At 42.9% G+C, this 15,659-nt stretch overlaps 1 long non-coding RNA gene across 1 annotated transcript in view; it reads right to left on the reverse strand.

The window, feature by feature from the left end:
- LOC127190762 (uncharacterized) overlaps positions 1 to 14,942 on the reverse strand; it is a 54,953-nt gene extending 40,011 nt beyond the window's left edge. Inside the window, exon 1 of the long non-coding RNA XR_007830800.1 lies at positions 14,881 to 14,942. This is a non-coding gene — a long non-coding RNA (uncharacterized LOC127190762). The remainder of the gene's footprint in view (positions 1 to 14,880) is intronic.
- Positions 14,943 to 15,659: the final 717 nt, after the last annotated feature.

A 15,659-nucleotide genomic window follows, 5' to 3' on the forward strand; every position in this document is an offset into this window, starting at 1 on the left:
TATTCCATTATGTAAATGTACCACAGTTTCTTAGTCCATTCTTCTACTGAGGGACACTTAGGCTGTTTCCATGTTCTGGCTATTATGTATAAAGCAGCTATGAACATGGTTGAGCATATGTCCCTGTTGTGTGGTAGGGCATTTTCTGGGTATATTCCAAGGAGTGGGATAGCTGGGTCTTGAGGAAGCCCTATTCCCATTTTTCTGAGAAAGCGCCAGATAGCTTTCCAAAGTGTCCAAGGGATACGTACCATGAAAAACTTTACCTTCCAAGAAAGTGGGTCAGAGGAGAGGACATCCTATTGAGACTTTAGGCAAGAGTAGCATGGAAGAATAGGGAAAGAGTAGGACCCACAGGGTCCTGGAAACCTACAAGAAGAACTTTATGACAGGCAGATCTGGGTCCTGGGGTCCTTCTCAAACTAAGGCACCAGCCAAGGAGAATATAAACATTAAACTTCGAATCCCTACCAAGACCTAGCCGGGCGAACATGATATTCTCCACCGTTGAGTGGAGAGTGAGATCTGACTCTCACACAAACTCTGGTGCCCCTTTTCTGACCATGTCCCCTGGACAGGGAGGCCTGGCGGCACTCAGAGGAAGGATAGCAAGTTACCAAGAAGAGACCCGATATTCTAAGAGCATATATAGGGGGAGGAGGTCTCCCTCAATCACAGACATAGGGGAGGGGAGAAGGGGGGAAGTGGGAGGGAGGGAAGAATGGGAGGAAACAGGGGAAGGGCTAACAATCGAGATGTAATGTGAATAAATTAATAAAAAAAATGTAAAAAAAAAAAAAAAGGCAGTGGAAGGCTGCCTTGTAGGTGAGAAGCATTCACAGTGTGCGTCCCTACTTGAAGGTGTGAGGAGACCAAGTGAGTACCAGATAGTGAGTATAAAGACATCTAAAGACTCTAGAAGCCGTACGGAATGAAGAGAGCAACAGGGCTTTGTCCTCTTGTAGTCTTAAGTTCAAATCCCAGCTATGTCATATGTAATTGTGGGACTCTAGCCAAGCTACCAGTCCTTGCTCAGCCTCAGTTTTTTTTTCACCCACCAAAAGAGAGTAGGTTTCATCTCTAAAGTTTCCATGAGATGTCACACAATATCTACACAAATTCTCTGGCCCACAACAGTAACCCAGTAAACGGTATCCAGTCACTGGAGTCTTTCTTAATGAAAATGAAGAAGAATCTATAGAGATGGGTCGGTGAGTAAAGTGTCTGCTGTATAGTTGTAAGGATCCAAGTTTGAGTCCCTGGCACTCACAATGACAGCTGAGCACAGCAGCCCATCCTGTAACTGCAGGGCTATGAGGACAAAGACAGCAGATCTCTGAGGTTGCTCCTTCCCCACCTCCCTCAGCATCATTTAAACCATGAGCTCCACGTTCTATGAGAACAGTGTGTGTGTGTGTGTGTGTGTGTGTGTGTGTGTGTGTGTCCAGTGGAACTTTGGTTTCTGTGCATGCAGAGAACACAGGTGAGTGAACCTTCCCCCCCCCCATATGTGTTGCACACACACAATGAAAAAAAAAGAAAAAGAACAACGAATAACGCATATTCTTAAACATTAATGGCCCTCTCGGGGACACTTAATACATCCAGGAAACCTAAAAACCATCAAAAAGAAATGAGCTCGACAGATGTATGTCTGGTCCCCAGGACTTTATCTCACATTCCCCAAACATCATCATCTAATAAACCAAATGTTAGCAACTTCGTATCACAATAAAAATAATGTTTGAAGCCCCGAGGGAAAAGATAGAAAAGGAGGAGGACGGAAGGGGAAGGAAAAGAGAAAGAAAGAAATGAGGAACTTCATCTGCTTCCAGAAAGGACGAGGTGAAACCATCTTTTTTTTTTTTTTTTTCTAGACTTCATACAAAGGAGTATGTCTGCTTTCCCACCCTCTGTATGCCCAAGAGGTAACGCAGTATCTAAACTCATAGATATTTAATAAGTAATTGTTGAAGGTACAAATGAGTAAGTGAATACATGTTGCAAGTATCTTTGGAATCACAAATATTCGGTCTATAACCAAGAATTTAAAAACACAAAGAATTTCTAACCATTAACTCAGAACCAGCAGATTTCTAGATCTAAGTGACCCTGGTCACACTCAGTAACCACAACTTAACCATCTTTCTGGCCCCACAATGTGGGGGTTTTTTTCTCCAAGTATGTCAAGTGGCCTCACCCTCAGGTCTCACTCTGCCTGTGTTTTCCATTGCATGCATCTTCTGCTGCTAGACATTAAAATTCAGAAAGGCCTGTCTAGAGTCTCTGCAGTGCATACAAATGCAAAGTCAAAAGCAGAGCCAAGTGATTGAGAATCCATCAATATCATGTCTGCTCTCATTACTGGGGGTGCTTAATCTTATTATTCAGTTTCAGGAGAGAACAGGAGGCATGCGGTAAAATTCAACACAGACAGTATATACAGCAGCAGATAGAGTGGGGATAATTATCAACAGATGGTGCACTGCCTCAGTTACCAGTCTCAACAGTATCAATACGTATGACAACTTACTCAAAACAGTGTAAGAGTATCTTATCTGTTTTCATCAGCATTTTGAACTTATGGAAACAGCTCAAGTGGCCCCCATCAAATATAAAAAGGCTACAGTCATTTTGTTGGTTCAGTTTCAGGAATTAGTGTTTTCAAGGAAGAGGTGTAACTCAGGATCAAAACGTGCAAAGCCCTGAGTTCAGTACATAGAATCACCAGAAAACCTTTTTTTTTTTTTTTTTTTTTTTAAAGACAGGGTTTCTCTGTGTAGCCCTGGCTGTCCTAGACTCTCTTTGTAGAGCATGCTGACCTCGAACTCACAGAGATCTGCTTGCCTTTGCCTCTCCATAAGTGGGAAATCCTTTTTCTCAAAAAGATGTAAATCTAGCTGAGCGTGGTGGTGCACACCTGTAATCCCAGCACTCAGGAAGGCAGAGGCAGGCGGATCTCTGTGAGTTTGAGGCCAACCTGGTCTACAAAGTAAGTTCAGGACAGTCAAGATTACACAGGGAAATCCTGCCTGGAAAAAACAAATAAACAAAAACATGTAAATTTATGTTTGGAATGTTTTTCTTAAGCAATTTTCATAAACACGCGTGTGAGGTTAGGAGTTAATTGTAGTGGGCTGAGCGATGGCTCAGTGGAGAAGAGTGTATGCTGCTCTTTCCAGGACTGGAGTTTGGTTCCCAGCACCCACCTCAGGAGTCTCACAACCTGTAACTCCAGTTCCAGGGGGTGTGACATCTTCTTTTGGCCTCCATGGGACTGGCACATATGTGCACATACTCACACAGAGGCGCACATACACATCAAGAGATAATAAAGTAAAAACTAAGGAAGTTAGTTGTGCACATAAGCATGGTTGAATATGCCTGACTGTACACACAATGACAACACTGCTTCTCCGTCTCTACCTACCTTCCTTCTGAGGCAAGACTTTCCTTCTTAAACTAATGAGAATTATGAAGAACAATCTCGTCTCCTGAGCAGCTACTAGCTATCAAAGATGAAGTGATTTAAGGAGGGTAATTACATTACAAAAGTTTATAGATCATTTGTGCATCATGCAGGAAAATATATATATAGTCTATTACCGCTGTTATTAAACCCCAAGGACTCACTGGACGGGAATATAAAGATCAACCAGTTATTTGGGTAATTAACTCACTCTTTCCCATTCAGCCTTTCTTGGCTTCTCGTTCTCATAGGCAACAACTACACAGTGGGAAGGGGCTACTGAAAGGTGATGCCAATTACTTGCCAAAAGTAATTATCATTTTGTAATCACATTAATATCTAATTTGCTGCCAGTAGATCATTAAAGTGCCAATTATACATCTCTGCTTTAATGTATTCATAAAAAAACAATCATCCGTTTATTGCCTTTATAATTCCTGAGATAATTATACAACAGGCTGAAGGTATATTTCTTCAGTGACTCATGCAACTTAGCAATCACATCGAAGGCTCCTCTGGTTAGGAAATTAACGTACCAGAACTGATTCATTAGGGATAAAACTAATTATTCTCTGCTACTTCCTATGAAGGTCCATGGGACCATTCCATAGAAAGCAGCTGTAGGAAGGGGGACTTTGCCACACTATTAAGTTGTGAACACGTTGGAATTTCGGACCAGAAAAGCCATCGAGCACTCAGCGTTTAATAGGTTGTTCTGCAGGCAGTGAGAAGAAAAGCATGCTGACAGAAGTGCAAACAAGGGAGTCACGGCTTGTGCAAGTGTCAGACGTAAGCGAAAGTTCTAAGGTCGATTGTGAAATAGTTTAGATTAAGAATACATTTGACGGTCAGTTGAGGCTGAAGAATCAGCTGCGATGAACAAGAGATGAACATAACTGACGCAAAATCTTCCGGGAATTGTTTTGTCAAGGTCAGCACACAAAAGCCGTGGTCTGATACACACACCAAGGCTGCATCTAAGGTTGGCGACTAAACTTGGTAATGCCTAAGAGTCTCTCACGTGATACTGCTGTTGGGAGCATCAGTCTGCAGGGTTCAGGGGGTCATGGGAAAAAAGCGGAAGCATGGCACCACGTAGCAGGATCAGACTCCCCTGAGAGTCCAGCAGAGGCCATTGGTGAAGGTGCAAGTTTAGTTGAAGTGGACACCCTTAATACTGGGGTTGTCAGGATCATGGACCATCTGCCAAAGACAGTGTGGCAAGCCTCATGGGACATCTTCCAAAAGCAGTGGTGGGTATAGGGTGGAGCTGGCCCAAGGCTGCCACATGAGTTGTGTGTGCTGCAGATGGCAGAGCTGGAGACATCGGGTCACCTAAAGCCCTTTCAATCCCAAAAAGATCATGAGTGTTAGACACTGAGATGCCAGGATTTGGTTTACACTTCCAAATTTTGGATTGTTTTCATTTGATCTTGTGCCCCAGTTCTTCTCTTTTGGAGTAAGAAATTATTTAACTTAGTTTTTTTTTTTGGTTTTGTTTTTTTTTTTGTTTGTTTGTTTTTGTTTTGTTTGTTTGTTTTGTTTTGCAGGAGCCCAAGGTTAAGAAATTGGATATTTTAATGATACATTGAAGTGTTAAAGCATTGGGTTTTTTTTTTTTTTTAACTGTGAGGCTTTAAAAGTTGTATTTCCTATTATGATATAAACAAGAGGCCATGAGGGCAAATAAAAAATGAAAGGTTAAACCTTACAGTGGTGTGTTTGTGTGTCAAGTCAGCAAGGGGTCATTATGCTCACGTTTATTGTCAACTTGACAAGCCTAGAGTCACCTGGCAGGAGGGTGCAAGGCCCAGGCCAGCAGGGCTGGGCTCTAGGTGGCCCCCTTTCTGTCTTGCAGACAAATGCCTTCTCATTTTGTTCTCGTCTTTTAAATTTGCTTTCTTGTTTACTGGGCATGTACCCCCATGGAGAAAGAAAGTTCTCTCCCTTTTCCTCTTTGTTATAATTCAGGATTTTGCCCTTTGGCTCCACTTAACCTTAATTAACTCCTAGAATTTCAGCCTATAAAGTGCGGTCCCATTGGAGGTAAAGGCTTTACTTAAGAATCTGAGGGAGACCAATGTGGACAGAGACTTGGGGTCCAGGAGATTGTCCAAGTATTGACACGTAAAGATGGAAACTGATCAGGAAGGATGTCCCTTGCAGAGAGATGGTCAGTGGTCATGAAGTCCGCGATGCGAGTAAGTTTAACTGCTTGCTGTGCTGTGTGCTCCTGGGAAGGACAGCAGTTCTGAGGGCATCAGAAGTAGCGATGGAGCAAGAATTGGGGAGGAGTAAGGATACTGGGAGAAGGCTAGTTATAAAAACAGTCCCAAAATAAAAGGGCCTGTCAGGACTGGGAAAGAAATGGAATAATCTGCATTCACTGATAACGTCATCTTATACATAAAAATTCTAAGGAGTGCACAATAAAACTATCAGAATTATTAAGCAAGTTGTACAGTTATAAAATATAAGTTCAATATACAAAAGATTATATATATACATATGTGTGTGTGTGTATATATATATATATATATGCAATGAACAATCCAAAATTGAAATTAAGAAAATATATCATCTCCAAACATCAAAGTGACTAAGGTACTTAGGAAGAAATCTTACTGAAATATAAGATGTGTACAATGAAATTATGTGTTGCATGTAAACGAAAATACATGTATGAAAATTCCAGAATCCAATTAAGAAGTTTCAATACTCAAGTGAACACAAAGCAGAGGACAGCCAGAAATGAAGGAAAAAATACTCTCCTTTATCTGAATCAGCTTCGTCCTCTGCCCTGAGGGGAAGAAGTGGGTAGTATGAATCTTCTAGCCTTAAATGACCTGAGCTCAGGTCTCAGCTGACTGACAGCTGCCTATAACTCCAGCTCCACGGGACCCAGAGCCTTCTTCTGACTTGCCTGGGCGCCTGCATTCACAAACACACACCCACATGCAGACATACACATGATTTAAAAACTAAAATAGATCTTTTAAAAAAAAATGTGTCCAAAAAATAAAACACCAAAGAACATAATGGAGAAAGAGAAACTTAGTTGGAATTTTTAATCGCTGTGAGGAGACACCATGACCACGGCAACTCTTATAAAGGGAAACACTTCATTGGGGCTGCTTACAGCTTCGGAGGTTTAGTCCACTATCATCATGGGGGAAGCACATGGCAGCACACAGGCTGACATGGTGCTGGAGAGGTAGCTGAGGGTTGTACACCTGGACCTGCAGGCAGCAGGAAGAGAGAAACACTGGGCCTGGTTTGAGCATTGAAATCTCAAAGCCCACCCCAGTGACACACTTCCTTCTGAAGGTATTGCCTGGCTCCAGGCACACCCCACACATACAGTGAATCCAGAAAGATGGTTGACAGGCAGCTTGGCAACCTGAGTTCACTCTCCAGAACCCACACAAAGACAGAAAATGTCAGACTCTATGAAGATGCCCTCTGATCTCCACGCATGCACTGTGTCACCTGTGTCCCACACACAGAATCATCATCACGCCCACATGTACCATAATAAATAATTTGTCTTAGAAAACCAAAAGCTTAATGACAAAGTGTTGGCTAAGTATGTGTGAAGGCCTGGGTTCGATCCTCAGTGTGACATACATGTAATTGGGTCTTTATCCCACACCATGTACAAAAATCAAGTCGAATGAATGAAAAGCTCCAACATAGGTGTGAAACTGTGAAACAAGCACCAGAAAGAAGACATGAGGAAGACGCTCCTGACACTAGTCTTGGCAATGATCTCTCAGATTCCACAGTAAAAGCCCAAGCAATAAAAACAGAATCTGGACAAGTGAGACTGAATAAAACTCAAAGGTCTGTGAGCAGCAAAGGAACGCAGAGCAATAAAGATGCAGCCTACAGAACAGGAAGGGGTGCTTGCAAGCTGTACCTCAATAAAGGATTAAAGTACAAACCATACCAGGAACTATGATTTTTTTTCACTTTTATTGAATGTCTATGATTTACATGTCATGCATCAAAATCCTTCTCCTTTCCCCCAGTAATATAAAACAGACAACAAAAAATCTTGTCACAGAAGCTGTAGTGTATCCTGCAGTATAGCCTTTTGTCCACATGTGTTTACTTTCAAATGTTCGTTGCTATGAGTAACGGCTTTGGTTGGAGGCCTACACTATCCTCATTGGATCCTCACTGGGACTGCTGCCAGATATCCCATTATTGCCGTGTGTCAAGGAGATTCTTAATCTTTCAACCTGCAGGTCCAGCCCCTTCATGTGTTCCAGCAGGCCATACATGGGGTAGATGTTGGGGTGAAGTCTACTCAGAGCCCTGGATCAAGGCCTGCTCCCTTGTCCTTAAGGCAGGGCCCACTCTCCTGCTCCCCTGTCCTCAGGGCAGGGCCCACTCTCCTGCTCCTGTGTCATCAGGGCAAGGCCAGCTCACCCACTCCCAGGAACTATGTTTTTTAATTTCACATTTTTAAGTTAAGTACTTAAAAAGATGTATCTCCCAAAAAGGTCCATGAGTAGCCAAAATATATCTGGAATGATATAGCTAATTACAGAGGAAACACAAGCTAAAAAATTAAAAGCATAAAGTTCACACCTAACAAAATGATTATTACCAAAAATAATTATAAACATTAATAACTGTTACTTAAAATGTATAGAAATCGAGTTTTCTATATGTACTGGTAGGAAAACTAAAAGAGCATTGCCTCTGTGTAACACAATATGGAGGCTCTCCAAAGTATTAGGAATACTACTACATTTGATAGAGCGACTCCACACCTAGGTACTTCTCCAAAAGAGCTGAAGTCAGACTCCTGAATGGAGATCTGCATTCCCGTGTCGGCTGCAGTATTGTTAACAGTCACTAATGGGTAGAAGCAGGTTACATTTCTATCAGTGGAAAAACCGATAAAGAAAATGTGACATGCCTAAACAGAGCATTAACTCAGATACAGGAAGGAAATTCTGCCACATGGTATAACAGGGATGAATATTAAAGACATTGTTGAGGTAAAGTAAGCCTGGCATACAAAGGCCATGTGATTCCACTCACATAGAGTGTCTGAACTGGCCACACCCGTAGTTTTACAAAATAGAAAACCAGGCTCTAAAGAGGACATAATGAGCCAATAATCAGCCAATAGAGAGTTTCACCATGCAAGACAAGTGTTCTAGACTCCAGTAGGTAATATTTGTAATATTGTCATGCTGTTTCCTTAAAGAGGAGTCCTAGAAAACTATGTCATAGTAATGTTTCTTACCACAAGGAATAGATGTATAGTCTTCCTTGTATCTGTAGGCGTTTGGATCAATGACCCATGCAAAAATGCTTGGCTGCTCCAGTCCCTGTGATAAAATGGTGCAGTATTTACAGGCAACCTCTTCCTGTGTACTTTACACCATCTTAGATGACTTCCAATGCCTAATACATTATAAATGCGATGTGATTATTATATTGTCTTAAGGGAACAAGACAAGAAAAAAATCTGCATGGACTTAGTAGTGTGTGTGTGTGTGTGTTGCAGAGAATTAAACATGGGGCTTTATACATATTAGGCAAGCATTCTATCACTAAGCTACATCCCCAGCCCACAGATGCATTTTTAATGGAGGGGGAGATGGGAGAATAATTTAGTGCCACAGTGTTTGCCCAGTATGGGTCCATTCCTCGATCTGAGTCCTTGCACCATATTTTTTGATCCATAATTGGTTGACTGAAAATGCACAGCCCATAGATCCAGAACACCAGCTATGTATTTACATCTGCTGGCATAGTTATAATAAAAATAAATATATGAACAATAACAAGTGTTGGAGAGGATTATGGAAATTGGAGTTGCCATACATTGCTGATGGGTGTGTAAAATACCTGTTGTTTTTTTTTTAATTGCCTGGCAATTGCTGAAGATGTTAACTATATAGTTTCCATATGACCCATGAAATATACTTCTAAATAAATATGCAAGAGAATTGAAAGCATATGCCCATGTAAAATGTGTGCCTGAGTGTTCAAAGCAATACCTTTCTAATCGCCTAAATGGTCACCAGGTAATGAATGGATAAATAAAATGTAGTTTATACACACAATGAAATACTGTTCATCAGTGAAGGTATTACATGCTGATACAGGTATTAAACCTTGAGAACATTATGTTAAGTGAAAGAAGCCAGATACAAAGTATAACACAATATTATTGGTTGACTTACATAAAATGTAGAGTAGGGAAATTTATACAGACAGAAAGTACAATGGTAGTTTGAGAAAGACAGGAACAGGATGACTGCTAATGGGTACAGAGCTTATTTCGGGGGTGACAAAAATGCTCTGAAATTAGATCAGAGTGGTGATTGCACAACTTTGAGACAATACTAAAAAACCACTTAATAAGCACTGAAAAACATCAGTTTTATATGTGAACTATATCTCCATTTAACATTTTATTTTTTAACTTGAAAACTTTGTTTTATGTGTATGAGATTTTTGTTTGTATGTATGTATGTATGTATGTATGTATGTATATGTACCATGTATGTGCCTGGTGCCCACAGAGACCAGAAGAGGATACCAGATCTTTTGGAACTAGAGTTACAAATAGTTGTGAGCAGCCATGTAGGGGCAGGGAACTGAAGCTGGGTTCTCTGAAGGAATAGCCAGTGCTCTTAACTGCTGAGCCAACTCTCCAGTTCCCCTCCACTTAATATTTTAAAGATTCTTTTTCTCACAAAATACAAGCAGAGGAAAGTCAGCTTATGAAGCGGGGGGGGGGGGGCAGTGGGGGGAGAAGTAAAGCTCACAAGGGAGAAGTTCACCACATTCTTGGGGAAAACACAGCATTGTTTTTAATTCAAGCGAACTATAGACAGTTTCTGAGGTATTCTCATATTTGAAGTACCACAGCAAACAGAAATAGCATCTAAGCTAAAGAGTGGTTTGGGGCAGTTCTGGTTGAAAATAAAGGGAAAGAAACTTCTAAAAACTGTTCGATTTGCAGATATTTTTCTCTTTTTCTCTTTCAGAGTGGCAGGAGTTCAAAGGAGGTGTGTGTTTCCCAGTTGCAGAAAATCCTTTAATCTCCCAAGGCTAGAGATGTGCTCAGAAATAACAATCTGAGTGTGTGACCAGGGTTGTCATACGCACACCCAGGAAGTCCTTAGGGGCACAGTTCTGGATGGCCTGTGAGGTCAGGGAGGAGGGATTCCTTGGGCAAAGGCAGCAGGACACCCCACCCTCAACTCCTGCTTCCCCACCAGCCTTCAGGACCTAATATGGGACATGTGAAGCTGCAGGACACATGGCCACCAATTCCATGCATACAGGTGCAGCTCTGCAGACCTCATCACTGTGGTATAGACCTCAAGCCAACAGGAAGGGGAGAAATTCTACTCTAGTCTAATGTGAACCTAATTCTACTCTCTCGTCAAATCTATTCTGCTAATTCTATCCTTTTACCGTCCCACTTGCAGTTCTCTTTTCACTCAGATTTGTCATCCGGTGTGTCAACATTTACAGTTGAGGGAACTCCAGACTTTAACAGAATGCATTTTCCCTGGTGGCCCTGTTGATGCTCAGGCCAAACGATCTGACCGCCACTTGCCCTCCAAATAAAATAAACGGGTCCCCACATAGAGGCGCTTTGCCCACACGGGGACCGCATAAATGGCTCCATGGTAGGAAAGTGGAATGGACAACAAGCAAGGGCTGTGATTTCTGGCTGCCCTCACCTCTCTGCCACTTGTTTTCATCTGCTCACTGACTTAACAGTCTCTGGGTTCAAGCTGGAAAACCTGAAAGAGAAGAAAGAGACCACAGGATGAGGTTTGGTGCTGAGCTTGTGAGAGTGGTGAAGATCTTCTAGAGCTTGAGAAGTTCCTCTTTCTGAAAGGAAGTAGGTGGGGGGGCAGGTTTAAAAGGACACAGGGAGATGCATTAAGGGGAGAGGATGGCAGACACCAAAGTCAGCAAGACAGAAGCATCCATTGCAGAAAGGCACCAGAGAGCATCCTAAGCCTTGTTCCATGCCCAAGCAAGCCCAGGTGGAAGACCTCACTCCATGTGTAGGAAAAAACAGAAGGTTCTAAACCAAGGGCAGAACCTAAGAACTCCCAAGTCTCTAAAGAATAACAGTAGAAAAGGGTTAACATCTATTTCTGCTTTACCAGCAGAGAGCAAATACATCCCCACCCCCTGAAAGATCTGCCATGACGAACCCCAGTTGTCAAGTAGAGTACATATGGAATTGACTAAATCTCTTTGAGGTGGATCTTTGAGGTGGAAAGACACACCTTTAATCCGGGTCTTTTGAATTGGGATGATCCACCTCTAATCTGATAACACTTTCTACTGGAATCCTATAGAAGGACGTGGAAGAAGAAAGTTGCACTCTGCCAGCTTGCTCTCACCCTCACTACCGAGTCCCTTCCTTCACTGGCATTAGAGATGATTTCTTGAGAATTCACATATATACTGAAGACCAGCTGAAACATTCAGCCTGTTGGGTGGAGCAACCTACCAGATTCTTGAACTTTCTGTTGCTAAGTAGCCATTTTTGGAATAGCTTGATCACAGCCCTTAAGTCATTCTAATACATATAATGTATATAGAGAGATTTGCTCTATAGGTTCTTTTGCTCTAGAGAACCCTGACTAACCCAAGATTCCAGTCCTCTTCCATAAGAGGAGGCCTGCCTCACACAACACTTCTCTGTAGGAGAGGCCTGCCTCACTGGTTTGGCCCTGATTTTTAGGAATCTCTGGAACTGTCTCCTGTTAATGTTACAATCGCATATCAGGGAGGCTATTTTATATACTTCCAGGTGTAGAAATACATCTGTAGAAAGATGGTAGAAATGGCTACTGACCATATATCACTGGAGGGGCTTGAATGAGAGCAGTTCCTATAGGGTCCTATATGGGACCACTTGGTCCTCAGTTGGTGGAATTGTTTGGGAAGGATCACAAGCTGTGGCTTTGTAGAAAGACGTATGTCACTGGGGGTGGCCTTTCAGGGTTCAAAAGCTCACACCGTTCCAACTTCGTTTTCCTTCAACCTCCAACTTTCAGATCGTGGTGTAAGCTCTTAGGTACTGCTCCAGCACCGTGCTTGCTTGCCTGCTGCCCTGCTTTTTGCTCCCCACAATGATGATCATGGAGTCTAACCTTATGGAACTGTGAGCTCCATTAAACATATCCTTTGATAAGTTGCCTTGGTCATGGTGTCTCTTCACAGCAAAATAAGAGTAACTAAGACAAGCCCTGTGAATGAGTTTTGTCCTCCATGGAAATAGTTGATAAGGATCACAATCCCAGGCACTCTCTTTCACTGTTCCTTGGGAAGGTAACCATTCTGGATCCATTAGGACATTCCAAATTTGCTACAGATCCCCAAGTGTCTACGTGCAGCCTTCAGATTTCCTTTTGTCCTGCATCTCCAAGTCTTCATGGGTTAGCAACTGTCATGCCTCTTTTTTTTTTTTTTTTTTTTTTTTGGTTTTTTCGAGACAGGGTTTCTCTGTGTAGCCTTGGCCATCCTGGACTCACTTTGTAGACCAGGCTGGCCTCGAACTCACAGCGATCTTTTATAGTTGTGTAAGAGAGTTTGCTTTTGCCTTTTGGGAAAGTATGCTTCAGCAACAACAAGCCCTAGGGGAAGCTCATTAGAACAGCCTGAGGTGCAGGCTCATTCAACGATAAGATGTCTTCGTCAATGATCCAAAAACAGCAGGTAAAGCAAAACAACAACAACAACAAAAATGGGTTTGTTTTGCTAGGTAAGACTGAGGTCCAAGGAAAGGAGGTGGAAGTCAAGTAATGTTCACTGTTCTCGACCAAACAATTGTCTAACACATAGACCACCCCATGGCTCTGCACCACCCATTCCTGCCCCCAAGACGAAAGGCAGCCTTTCCTCACCAACTCAAAGTACAGTGTGTCTTCCTATGTTCTTCTCTGGGGACCAGGAGACCTACTCAGCTGACATTTAGATAACCAAGGGAGCCCGAGCACGCATTGTTTAAAGAATAGGGAACATTTCCCTTGAAGGTGATTTTTGTTCCCAACTAGACCATAAAACAGATGTCACTAAAAGAAGAAAGAGAGATGCTCAGGTTGAATGTCAGTGTGTCCCTTCTGGTGGAGAGCCCATACCTGCTGTGCTAGCATATTTAGAGGCTGGCCCACTCCACCAGTACAACTCACAGACAGGAAACTGAGGCCTGCAGCTGCCTCTTGTGATTTGTGAATTATTCAACTCCCTCGTGCTTCTCCCGAAATCTGTCTCGGGAAACCCAGTTCCCTTCTTCCCCTCCCTGCCCTCTCCTCTCTGACCTCCAGATAGTCTGAACATAGAAAAACCACTACATTTCCCTCAAGCTCCCAACTCTGGAACGTTCTGAGGGGAGGCGCAGCCTTGGGAAAATCCACACACTCAGACTAGCACTCTTTAAGTACATGTTTTCCAACTTTCAACAGTGTAAGTCAGAGGGTATCCCTTAAAGATGAGGAAAACTTCCCAACTGGCAGCATGAGTTCTCCTTTCTGAGCATCCAAGGGTACATCTGCCTCAAGGGCTGGGTCTCTCACTGCATCTTCTACCATGATCCTGTAAGATGCCTGAAAAGGGGGGTTTGGCTAACAAGCCTGAAGTTTTTTCTGCTCCTCAGGGGGCCTCTTCAGGAAAGTAGCCATGTGTCTAGAGCTGCAGGAGGCTGCAGCCACTCTCATCCCAGGTGATTCCACTTGTCAGCACGACGTAAGTTCTAGTAGGGGTGATGCCCCAGAACACCATCCCAGCAGCCACTGTCTCACTTGCAACCTTAGGGCGTATGGCACAGTATCCTGATGAGTGCTTCTCAGTGTCAGAGTTCTTGGTACCTCTCAAGGAATGAGCACGCCCCCAAATTCAGATGCATTTGGGAATGAAAGCCAGTAAATTAGCTTTTTGCTAACCCCAACAGCTGCTAGCCAAGAACGTTACAAAATGCCGATGTAATTCAAGAAAGTAGCCGCTAGATGGCAGGCTTTAACTTCTAACGGAGTCCCAAACCTCCAGCTCTTTGCTGCCTGCAAGGGGGCAGGCTGGGGGTCGGGGAGGGGAGAGGGGGACCGAGGTGATGAGCTGTCTGTAGGCAGAGGCATCTCTTTATTTATTAATATTCCCAGATACAACTTGAGGAGATTTCCTGTCACTTTAGGGAGCTGATTTGTTTTGGCATTCATTTTCTTTGAGAATAATTTCCTAATCATTTTCAGATAAAGCACTTAAATTTTAGTTCCTCCCCTCACAGAAAAAAAAAAAATGTCTGCCTAAAAATTTCAAGATAGAGAGAATGCATATTTGGACGGAATATGCACCTGTGTGTTCACAACATAGTGATGCTGTTTTCTAGAAAGTCCAGGGAATAAATAATTTACCTGCTGACAAAACAATCACGGATGGACCTCACAGGAATACACACAAACCAGAGGGGTAGAGTCAAATGCTGCTTCGAGTTTCAACTATAATTATGATCTTCACCATCAACCCTGCTTGTTCTTTCTTATAATGACTCGGCCACCAACTTTAAGAGAAAAAAAAAAGTGATGCAGTAATTTGTCTTGAGGTGTCTGGTCCTATCTTCAGAAAGCAGAAAACAGAAAATCTACTCCAATCTGTTTAGAAAGAGGATTACAGTGCTGGTGTGTGTGGAGACTCTGTTGGGGTCAGAGAGCACCACCAAAAAGGGGACAGACAGACAGACTCACACTGGGTGCCGTGGCTACATTAACAGCATAATCTCTTGAACAAAACAGGGAAGTAATTTGATTGCATCTGGATCAAGTAGGTTTCAGAGCAATTAGAACCAGATAAGGGAACAGAGAGAGTTAATGGGGAGCATTTTCAACTCAAATTAAGGTTTCATTTCCTTGGGGCTTTCAAAATAACAATAGCTTGAGGGAGGTAGTTAGCAAGCAGAAGGGGAGAACACTTGGCCCAGCCTGTTCATAAAGACTCACTCCTGGGTCCCAGCACAAGGGCCCGTAATTAGATTCCAGTCCTCTCTGTCCCAAGCAGGCTTGCGGGGTGACCATTAGCCTCTACCCCAGAGGTGGGAGTGGTGATCCAGGGACATCTACACAGGTTAGGGCCCGTGAAGACAGCAGCAATTAACTTCCCTCCAAGTGTGTATCTGCCTGCCAGGGAGGGGAGGGGG

This window comes from Acomys russatus, chromosome 1 (genome assembly GCF_903995435.1).
Source record: "Acomys russatus chromosome 1, mAcoRus1.1, whole genome shotgun sequence".
NCBI classification, from domain to species: Eukaryota; Metazoa; Chordata; class Mammalia; order Rodentia; family Muridae; genus Acomys; species Acomys russatus.